Source organism: Sinocyclocheilus rhinocerous, unplaced genomic scaffold, assembly GCF_001515625.1.
Source record: "Sinocyclocheilus rhinocerous isolate Xijiao unplaced genomic scaffold, SAMN03320098_v1.1 scaffold2826, whole genome shotgun sequence".
Taxonomy (NCBI): Eukaryota; Metazoa; Chordata; class Actinopteri; order Cypriniformes; family Cyprinidae; genus Sinocyclocheilus; species Sinocyclocheilus rhinocerous.
The window spans coordinates 30,809-41,054 of record NW_015652260.1 but is presented as its reverse complement, the minus strand read 5'-3'; the positions used below and the strand labels follow the sequence as shown (position 1 = coordinate 41,054).

At 37.5% G+C, this 10,246-nt stretch overlaps 1 pseudogene; it reads right to left on the bottom strand.

Annotated features, from left to right (window-relative positions):
• Nucleotides 1–2,981: 2,981 nt before the first annotated feature.
• LOC107714116 (B-cell receptor CD22-like) lies at nucleotides 2,982–10,046 on the bottom strand (annotated as a pseudogene).
• Nucleotides 10,047–10,246: the final 200 nt, after the last annotated feature.

Sequence of the window (10,246 nt, the reverse complement as noted above, 5' to 3'; positions counted from 1 at the left end):
CAAATTTTGAATTTAGTTTTTCAGCCATTTTGACAGCCTTACTTCACTGCAGCGCAGAAGTCGTTGCAAGCTATGCACCACTTCCTGTCCAAACGCTCCAGCTCAATGGCTGTTTCAAGTCGCCAGAAAGCTCTGCTGACTCAACAGCCTGCAAATCTTGCTCCGTCACCTGCTCCGCCTCAGTCCAAGCCAGAGCTTGAGCTCCAGCAGCGTCCTCAGACTGCCAAGCACTATCCCTTCCACAAGTGCTAGGGCCCCCACCCCAAAGTGACGCTGGACCCTGAGCTGCAGAAGGCATCCTGATGCCATCTGTTCATGCAGCTACACAAACATTAACAAATCAGTTTCCCCCCCCAACCGTGGTAAATGCAATGCTCGTTCCCATTAATTCAGGAAACCAAGGTTACGTTAGTAACCAGAGCGTTTTCCATCGCCGTTTGATATTTTTCTCATAAAATGCAGACGCTTCACAAGCAGCAGTATAACACTAGCCCGATTCCGTGGGAAACCCACAGACTTGGCAACACTGGTTCTGTGTCAGAATGTCTTTTTTTTTTTTTTTGGTCTGTTTGATTCCACACTGCCAGTTTACTCAATGGTATTTCAACACCCCGGTTTGCCAGTTGGTGGAAAACACAGCGTATTGCAGCCATGGAAGCAAGCAAACGAACTGGGTCAGAGATTGCAGATTCTACCCAGCCTAAAAAGTCTCAGCATCAATCTAAAAAAGCTCTATGAGCAGAGGCATATTACAACACTTACGGTTACAGGTGATTGACTGTGTGAACATAACTAACGACATCAAAACTCCCAATAACAAAAGTCAGATATCTGAAAAAATGTCTTAAGAGCAGGTAGCTGGAAATTATTATAACTTGGCTATAGGCTATTTATAGGCAAATACACCAAAGTAGTTACTGGTTTAGAGATTGGCATTGTTTTGTTAACCTAGTTCTGACAGCTCTAAAATATCAATAATTATTATAGACTTACCATAGTGATTTAAGGCTAGGTAGAACAATTTGAAAGATATTTTTATGATGTACTTGCTCATTATTTAAATTTTGTTAATTTCAAACACAGTGTAGCTCTAAATTTAACAAAATCATTGCAAATGATTACACTCTAAAAAAATGCTGGGTTGTTTCAACCCAACTTTGGGTCAAATATGGACTAACCCAACTTTTGGTTTAAAAATGTAATGTAAAAATTTAACCCAACGGTTGGGTTAGTCCATATTTGACCCAAAGTTGGGTTTAAACAACCCAGCATTTTTTAGATTGTACAGTATTTATTACAGTAATGAAAATCATGAAAAATACAATACCTGGCACATTACAGTAATGAGAATTTGGTGTAAAATGTGCTAAATTGTCATGATGCCATAATGAAAATAAAGACTTTCTGACAATGTTAAAAATTTAATGAATTTAGCAATAAAATCACACAGGATGAACAGAGAAAATATCTGTTCTACGTTGACTGTACAAAGTGAGCGCTAAAAGGCCTTTGACTATTACAGGAATGAGTGGCGTTCATGTGTGAGTGTAGAGGGAAGGCAGTGAGTGTGCTTGAGATAATCAAGATCGTAACAAACGAGCAGAATTTAAACTGAAAGCCATTAATGTCTAAACAGTACACTGTAAAAAATTGTGCCGTTAAATAACGGTAATTTACTGGCAGCAGGGTTGCCAGTAAGGTACTGTTAATTTACAGTTCAAACTGTGTGAGTTTAAAAACTAGCATTCAGAAGATATTAGTACTGTGAACTTATTTCATTTGAGTCCACTGAGAAGGAATATTTCTTAACATAAAACTGCAAACACTTAACGTGTAACAGCAAAACAACTAAAAACATGACTTTAACTCAAATCGTTGTAGTTCACTGTTAGCTATAGCACACACGTGTGAGATGAAGTAACAAAGAGATCATTACTGTATCAGCAACTCCACAGTTACTGCCTTTAAATAAAGCATTCGGACACTACCATGATGGAGATCAGTGTTTGCTTTAGTTGGGATCTTGAACCTTGATTTTTTAACATTGACTTTTATTGGCTGCTTTAGCCATTGTGTTTCTCAACACATTTGTTGTGGTAAAAAAAGGGCCAAAGCGCAATATATAATGCTGATGGTTATGATTCACAAATGACATTACCATCTTTAAAAAGCAGGTTCACTGATTTTGTCCAGAGTCTCTTTTCGCACCAAAGCGATGTTATGGTAACATATTAGAGCAAAAGAACAAGCGGGCTATTATGAAAGATCACACACATCACTCAAAAAAAAAAGCTCTAACATACTATGAAACACACACATGAAAAATCAGCTTATGAATCAGTGACAATCAAAAAAATTAATAAACAGATCGTCTCTGAACATCACAAAACATCACGCTACTAAAACGCAACACAAAAATAAAAGCACCTAGTAAGAATTAAAGAAAATAAGTGGACAATTCAACGGCATAATTTATTCATGCCGCAATGCATGCTGGGAGTCATGGATGAGTTTTTTCCTGTGCTGGTACCCAGCATGCATTGCAGCATGAAGCTTTTGATTGTCACCATTGTTGAGATTCATGTGCTGATTCTAGATGTCTCTGTGTGTCTAAGTGATGCCGTAGTTTTAAAGCCTTTGAACATAAGAAGTTTCCAAAATCCATCATAATAGTCGATCATCTCAGCTTGCAGTGTCATATAGCTATCTTTAATAACATGAAACAAGTGAAAACCTACACTATAGTTTTAAAGACCGTTTTCAATAAAACATCTAAACCTCTGTTAATTCTCAAAGAATTGTTGTAGATATATGATAGAAATAAAGTCAAACTGTAATGCTGTTTGTGGAGTTGTTTGATCATGTTCTGCTGTCTTATTTCAGTTGATTTCATCTCAGTCTGTGGCTGAAGTCAGTTGTAGTTCTTGTGTTTGCTGTCAGAATATGGCCGTTTTTTTACAGCAATTTTTTACAGTGTAGAACAGTCCCATAGATGAGTAAATGGGTGAATTCAAGAAGAGAGGGAGCTGGAACATGACCTGGGATGGACTCAAAACCAGGTCTCCCATGAGCATCAATAGGACGCGGCTCCAACCACATGTTCTTCATTTCACTGAGCTGTAGATCACATCCTCAGCTCTGGGGAGAAATTAAATGAATATGTTAATGTAGCACTTCAGAAAGTCCCACCAGGAGGTGACAATTCATCATCTCAACCCAAAACAATGAGAGCTCTGATTAAGCATTGAATATGTTTCATTTGGGTTCAGATGAATCATTTCTCACCTGTTGGCATCAGACGGATGTTGCATCTCAATGGTCTCTTCAGTCTTGTTCATGTCTTTGTTCTTGAAGTGATGGACACTGGCATACTGAACCTCTTCAACATCTCCAGAGTCTTTTTCTGTTTGATCTCTCCCAGAGCGTTGGGGTTTCTTCGCTTTAATGTTGGAATACAAATCATCCCTCTGATTGGCTGATACTACTGAATACACTGGAACGTCATTGGTCAGAGCCGTTTCTGCAGATCTGCCAACGCGATCCTCCTGCTGTTTTAAAAAATAACATAATCTCACAGATATCAGCAGATCAGTCTGAAACATCATGTCAAATATTTGTCAAGCATCAGCACATGATCATGTTAGTCTTAATTTTTATAGTTAAATATACTGTCTATATCATGATCCTGCTGATCCTGAAACTTGCCTGATTTTGTCTGACTACTTCGGCTCCACCGTCTCTCCTCTTCTTCCTGGAAAAAAAAATGCTTTGTTTAAAAAGTACTGAACAGTAATTTATTGCAAGTCACATTTAATATTTTGCAATAAGTTTAGGAAATTCTGCATTTGTGATAACTTGAGAAATTACTTTGTAATGCAGGAACTCACTTAATAAACACAATGATGATGATGAAGATGATGATGAAGATCAGTCCTCCACATCCCGCCACAACCCCAGTAACTGTTTGCAGAGCAGCTCTCTGAACCCCTGAAACAAGATGTTCATGAAGATTATTTCACACTATAGAGACAGATCAAACTGAAAGAGAGTTTATAGTGAATACCTTTAATAGTGACTGAAACAGATTCTGATCTCTGAGATCCATGTTTATTCTGAGCCTCACAATAGTAGCGTCCACTGTGACTGGAGTTAAAGCTGGAGATGCTGAAACTCCGTCCAGATCCAACAGCTGAGCTTTGATTCTCCTTAAACCAGCTGATTTCTGCAGGAGGGTATCACTGCTGGCTGACTGCTGCAGCTCACAGTCACTGAATCTCCCTCCACTATTTCACCAGATCCAGTTATGGACACTGAGACGTTCTTTGGAGGATCTACATTAAATATATTTAAATGATGACAATAATTACGTTATTTATCTCATGACCTTCCCTTATCATTGTTAACAATTACTGAAGTGTCTCTGCAAGCTGAAACTGAAAGAGATTTTATTTGAGTGATGATCAGAAAGGTTAAAATCTACATCTGAAAAGATGAAAAGTAAATCAAACAATATTACATATACTGATTTATCAACCCATGATTCATAAAGAGGGTCTCTAAACACAGATTCATAAATCACATTCATATGACATATTATTAGTCTAATAAACAAAAATGTCATGCAGTCTGTATGATTGCAGTCTGGATGAATTTATCAAACAAATCTGAATTAAATTCTAAAAATCTCTAAAAAAAAATAATCTGTGAAATATTTCACTAATGTTAATGAATCAGTTTGTACTCACATTCTACTTTAAGATAAACAGGTGGAGAGATCAGATGTTCATATCCTGAAACAGCACATCTATAGTTTCCTGCATCATCACGACTGACTGACTGCAGCTGAAGCTGATTCACGTTCACAGTTCTTGTAGTTAATCTCTGTGTGTTTCTGTACCAGATGAATGTTGTTTGTTGAGGCAGAGAGCAGCTGCTTTTACATGTCAGAGTGACTGGATCTCCATCTTTCACACTCTGCTGTGTCTCCACCTGCAGGTCTGACAGAACAACAACACTGATTCACCATCAGATTAATAAGAACATAATTGAATATTAAAACAATTGAAACTTTAAGGCAATGAAACTAGTGAAGAATGAAGCATTTTCGTTTATGCATTTGGCAGATGCTTTTTTTTCAAAGTGACTTACATTGATTCAAGGTAAATATTCTATCAGCATGTATTTCCTGGGAACTGAGCCCATAACTTTGGCATTACTTGCGCCGTGATCTACTGTTTGAGCTACAGGAATAACATGTGACAGCTGCATAATGTGTGTTTGTATGTGTCTGTGGTGTATTTCTGAGAGTTCACGAACTCTACCTGTGACGTCCAGCTGAGCTCCAGGAACCCCTGTCCATTTTCCAGTCTCAAAGTTTGTAGTGAATCTGCAGTAGTAGATGTGTTTATCAGCTTCTGTTACATCTGTCAAAGTGATATTGTGAGTGTCTTCATTTTCACTGACACACTGAACTCGTCCTCTGTTTTCTGGAACTAAACACAGGGGCGGTAGACCTCCATCAGTTACAGCAGGTTTGGTCCAGAAGACTGTTTCAATCTTATAACCACTAGGATATTTTAAAGTACAGGACATTTTCACTGTTGATCCCTTTAATGCACAAACATATGAAGGGCTGTAATTCACTCCCCAATCCTGCAGACCATCAACATCTGAAACACGAAACACAGATATGAGAAATATTATTAGGCTTTCAAACACATGAATCTTTCATTTCTTTTAGATTTCAGCTGATGTCGAACTTGGTGTGAAATAACTACAGTGTGAAATATTTCACTAATGTTAATGAATCAGTTTGTACTCACATTCTACTTTAAGATAAACAGGTGGAGAGATCAGATGTTCATATCCTGAAACAGCACATCTATAGTTTCCTGCATCATCACGACTGACTGACTGCAGCTGAAGCTGATTCACGTTCACAGTTCTTGTAGTTAATCTCTGTGTGTTTCTGTACCAGATGAATGTTGTTTGTTCAGGCAGAGAGCAGCTGCTTTTACATGTCAGAGTGACTGAATCTCCATCTTTCACACTCTGCTGTGTCTCCACCTGCAGGTCTGACAGAACAACAGCAACAACTCTATTTCTCTATTTCACCATCATCTTAAAGTGATAGATCACCCAAAAACAAAAATTCAGTCATTATGTATCACTCTGCTGTTGTTCTAAAGCCATGTGTCCTCCTTTCTTTTTCAGAACACATTGTTAAAAAATGTCCTGCTTGAGATTATCCATTTAATAGCAGTTCAATTCGTGTTTACATGTATCGCACTTTTCACAACACAAAATCATTTCAAAGCTTTACAGCCAATGCATGCTTCAATGAAACAATGTCTTTGACGCCAAATAAATAATCTAGCATTACTTCCTTTAATCTCTTCCTTTATTTTCTTTTAATCACGTGACTGTCAAGACAAAAACTAATCTCTTCTGGCAACAACATAATATCATATAACAATAATGTACAGCTCTAACATAATGCAAGTCATGTTCAGTTAAACAGATGAAATTAAATGTGAATGGTGACCTTCTTCAGGCTTTAAAAACAGGATGCAAAAGCATTCAAAAACACTCATGCAACTCATATTTCCAAGTGGATTCTCTAAATGGTGCGCACTTGTTCAATGACAAGAACTGCTGCGAGATCAAGATTTTTGCTAAATAAGAAATTGCATTTTGGTTTGCTACTTTTTTTTTTATGAACCCAATCACACATCTTCAGAACACCTGGAATGCAAGTCAAAAGTCACATTATTTTAAGACTTTTGTTAAAGCATTAAGAAGGTCACAATTTACAGTCATTATATGAACAACCAATCAGGACATTTTATGACATTTCTCTTTTTGTGTTCAGAAAAAGAAAGAATGTCATACGACAGATGCAGTTAAATAATAAAGTGCTTGATGTGTGTGTTTGTATGTGTCTCAGGGGCGCAACTGCACATTTGCCGAGGGGTATGCAAGATCAGTGTCGGCGCCCCCCTGAATTCTAGTAGCCTGTAACACTAACTCACGCAGAAAACTTTCTGCAAGTCAATGACCAAAAGCCCATTACTAGCTTGTGCATGGAAGGATACAAACTCATTAGGAGTGAAAAAAGTGACACAGGTTTGAACCCCCTTCCCCTGTTTTTAATACCATAGGGAAAAAAGTGAAAAGAAAAAAAAGAAGAAAAGTGTGTCACATAACATCCCCTTTAACTCCTGAAGGCAGACCCCAGACAGCAGAACACATTTTTTTTTATTTGTTTTTATCTTCAAACACATGTACTATTGCTCACTTTTTAGTTAGGTCACTTGAATATATATATAATTTGCCTCACACTAAATGGCAGCAGAGGATCATTTATTGTCTCCTTTACCATTTACACTCTGTAATATAGTTCTTTTCACATGTTTTGCTAGTGGATTTATATTTAGACATTATAAAATCACTATTATAACATTTAAACCTATTTTGAATTTACAACGGCAATTTTCAGTGAAAAGTGGCTAGTGGCTAGTGGCAATAGAGACTCAGAAATGAACTGATATTAATCACTTTGCCCTCTTAGGCAGTGGCGGAGCCAGGATGTTTTCATAGGGGTAGCCAGGAAGGGGCAGCAACCAGTCTGAGGTGGCACAGAAATCTTCATTATTTCAATATAGAAATGGATTTGACTATAAAGTACTGGACTGTTTTAGTGCCTAAAACACAACTGAATACAATTAATTTGTACTTAATTGTAATTGAGATAGTTGTGAATTACAACGAGTAATACTGAGTGAATGACAATTTTTGTTTTATTTTTGTATTTCCTAGGCTCCAGTTATTTTAATAAAAGGGCTCACTATAGCTTTATTGCTCAGTAAGCTTGGTTCTGGGTCTTAACACCACCTAAATCTGGTTCTCCATCATTGCATAGGCCCACTCATGGATGAGACATGCAGATAAGTATATAGTCAACCTTCACTGAATTTTATATAATCAATGAGCTCTGAAAAAGTTGTCAGTCAATGTTTAACATTCTATTAATTGTCAAAATGAATTCAATGCAGCACTTTTGTCATACCTAAATCGAGCTCTGTACAAAGGAAAATTATGTAAGAATGTAAAATAAGTTTTTTTCATGCATTTAAATATGGTTTATTTTTCTTTTCATTTTCGTACTTTAAAAAAATAACAAAAAATTAGCGCATAATTTCTAGTACATTTAACTGCACTGTGCTCACAGCCTGCCTACTTGTGCATTAAATTATAAATAAAAAATATTACATAGCCTATCATCTTGCACCCTATTGTGATCTCGAATTGCAGAATATTTCAGTAGGATGCATGCATTTGAGAGACGTTCTTAAATGTAATGCACATACATGCATGCACAGTTTTGCCGTTTTAGTCGACATTTTGGTAATTTTGTGACTTAACTGACGATGTAGGTCTATGCTCGCCGTTTCTAGTGCGGTTTATTTATGAAGTGAGCGTGCGCCTCATTCGCACACTGTTGAAGAGCGTGCGCCGTGAGCACAGCAAAACGGCTGACAGGACAGGAAAGCTTTTTACTGACATATAACAATATCTCATCAGACCGCAGTTCCCTGTTGTTCTACTGAAACTCATTTGGCACATGTACCTTTTCCGCGCTCGTTTGACTCGCACGCTGAGGGCAAGCTGAAGTGCGCGTCTGGAAAGTCTCCCGTTTGCTGTGGTCGCAAAGAGATACGGCCGTTCCGCGTCTTAATAAGTTTTTACATAATACATGTAATTTATACATGTACATTTACATTTATACATTTTTGAACTCATTAAAATGCAAAAAAAAATGTTGCATTCATTATTTTTAATAACTACGCTTTTGATTATTTTTAACGTTTTATTAAAGAAGATTTTCACAGAATGATTTTGGCAAAATGGCGCCCCCCCCCCCCTATGTGTGGCGCCCATATGCACTGCATATACTGCATACCCCGTTTTTGCGCCACTGACATTGTGTCTGTGGTGTATTTCTGAGAGTTCACTACCGGTGACATCCAGCTGAGCTCCAGGAATCCCCATCCATGTTCCTCTGTTTGTAGTGAATCTGCAGTAGTAGATGTGTTTATCAGCTTCTGTTACATCTGTGAAAGTGATATTGTGAGTGTCTTCATTTTCTCTGACACACTGAACTCTTCCTCTGTTTTCTGGAACTAAACACAGGTTCGGTAGATCTCCATCAGTTACAGCAGGTTTGGTCCAGAAGACTGTTTCAATCTCATAACCACTAGGATATTTTAAAGCACAGGACATTTTCACTGTTGATCCCTTTAATGCACAAACATATGAAGGGCTGTAATTCACTCCCCAATCCTGCAGAACATCAACATCTGAAACACGAAACAGAGATATAAGAAAATGAGGTGGTGTTTCAGGTGTTTTGAACCAGTGCACAAAAAGTGTCTTTCATATTAACCATTTTTATTTGTTAGCTGACAGCAAAACACTCATGTCACTATAAAAGCTACAAAGTGTGAAGAGCTCGATCAGCTTTTCAAAGAGTGTTAAAGTGTCTGTATAGTGACTGTAGCTGAAGACTCACCCGCGGTCATGATCACCAAGATCAGAGGAAGTGATGTTATGAGTGATGTCGCCATAGTGATTTCTGCAATCATAAAACTGACAGGTATGACATTATGAGCATCATCTATATATAAACATATATATAAACATATAAACATCTTAAACACATTTTTATAACGTCTATTTGACATCTGCTTGGAAACGTCCAATAGACATATTGCAGATGAGCAAACACTCTAAAGAATACGTCTTGCAGATGTAAATGCAGATGTCAAATAGACGTCTGCGTGATGTACGTGTGCTATCAGGGTATGGATCTACAACATGTATCTTCAACTCATCACCACATTTTTACAAATATCAGCTGTAGCCCTACAGAATTATTTTACCTAATGTTAAATAATGGTAACAATGGTCTTACCGCGCTGCAGTGTCAATGTCTCAGTGTCGACGCCCAAATGACAAAAATATCAGCAGCTTAATGTGTCAGTGGAAGTTTTCACACTTAAATCTGCAGTTAAACAACTTCCTGCATATGTGTGACGCCATCTCAACTACGCAAGAACAACTAGAAAAGTCTCCAGATCCAAACAAATAAGCTTTAGAATTCACTATTGTTAAATCTTTGTGAGAGAATATGTGAAACGTGGTTGCTTTGTAAAGATACTCATCATGGCTGCAGGAGCGTCAAGAT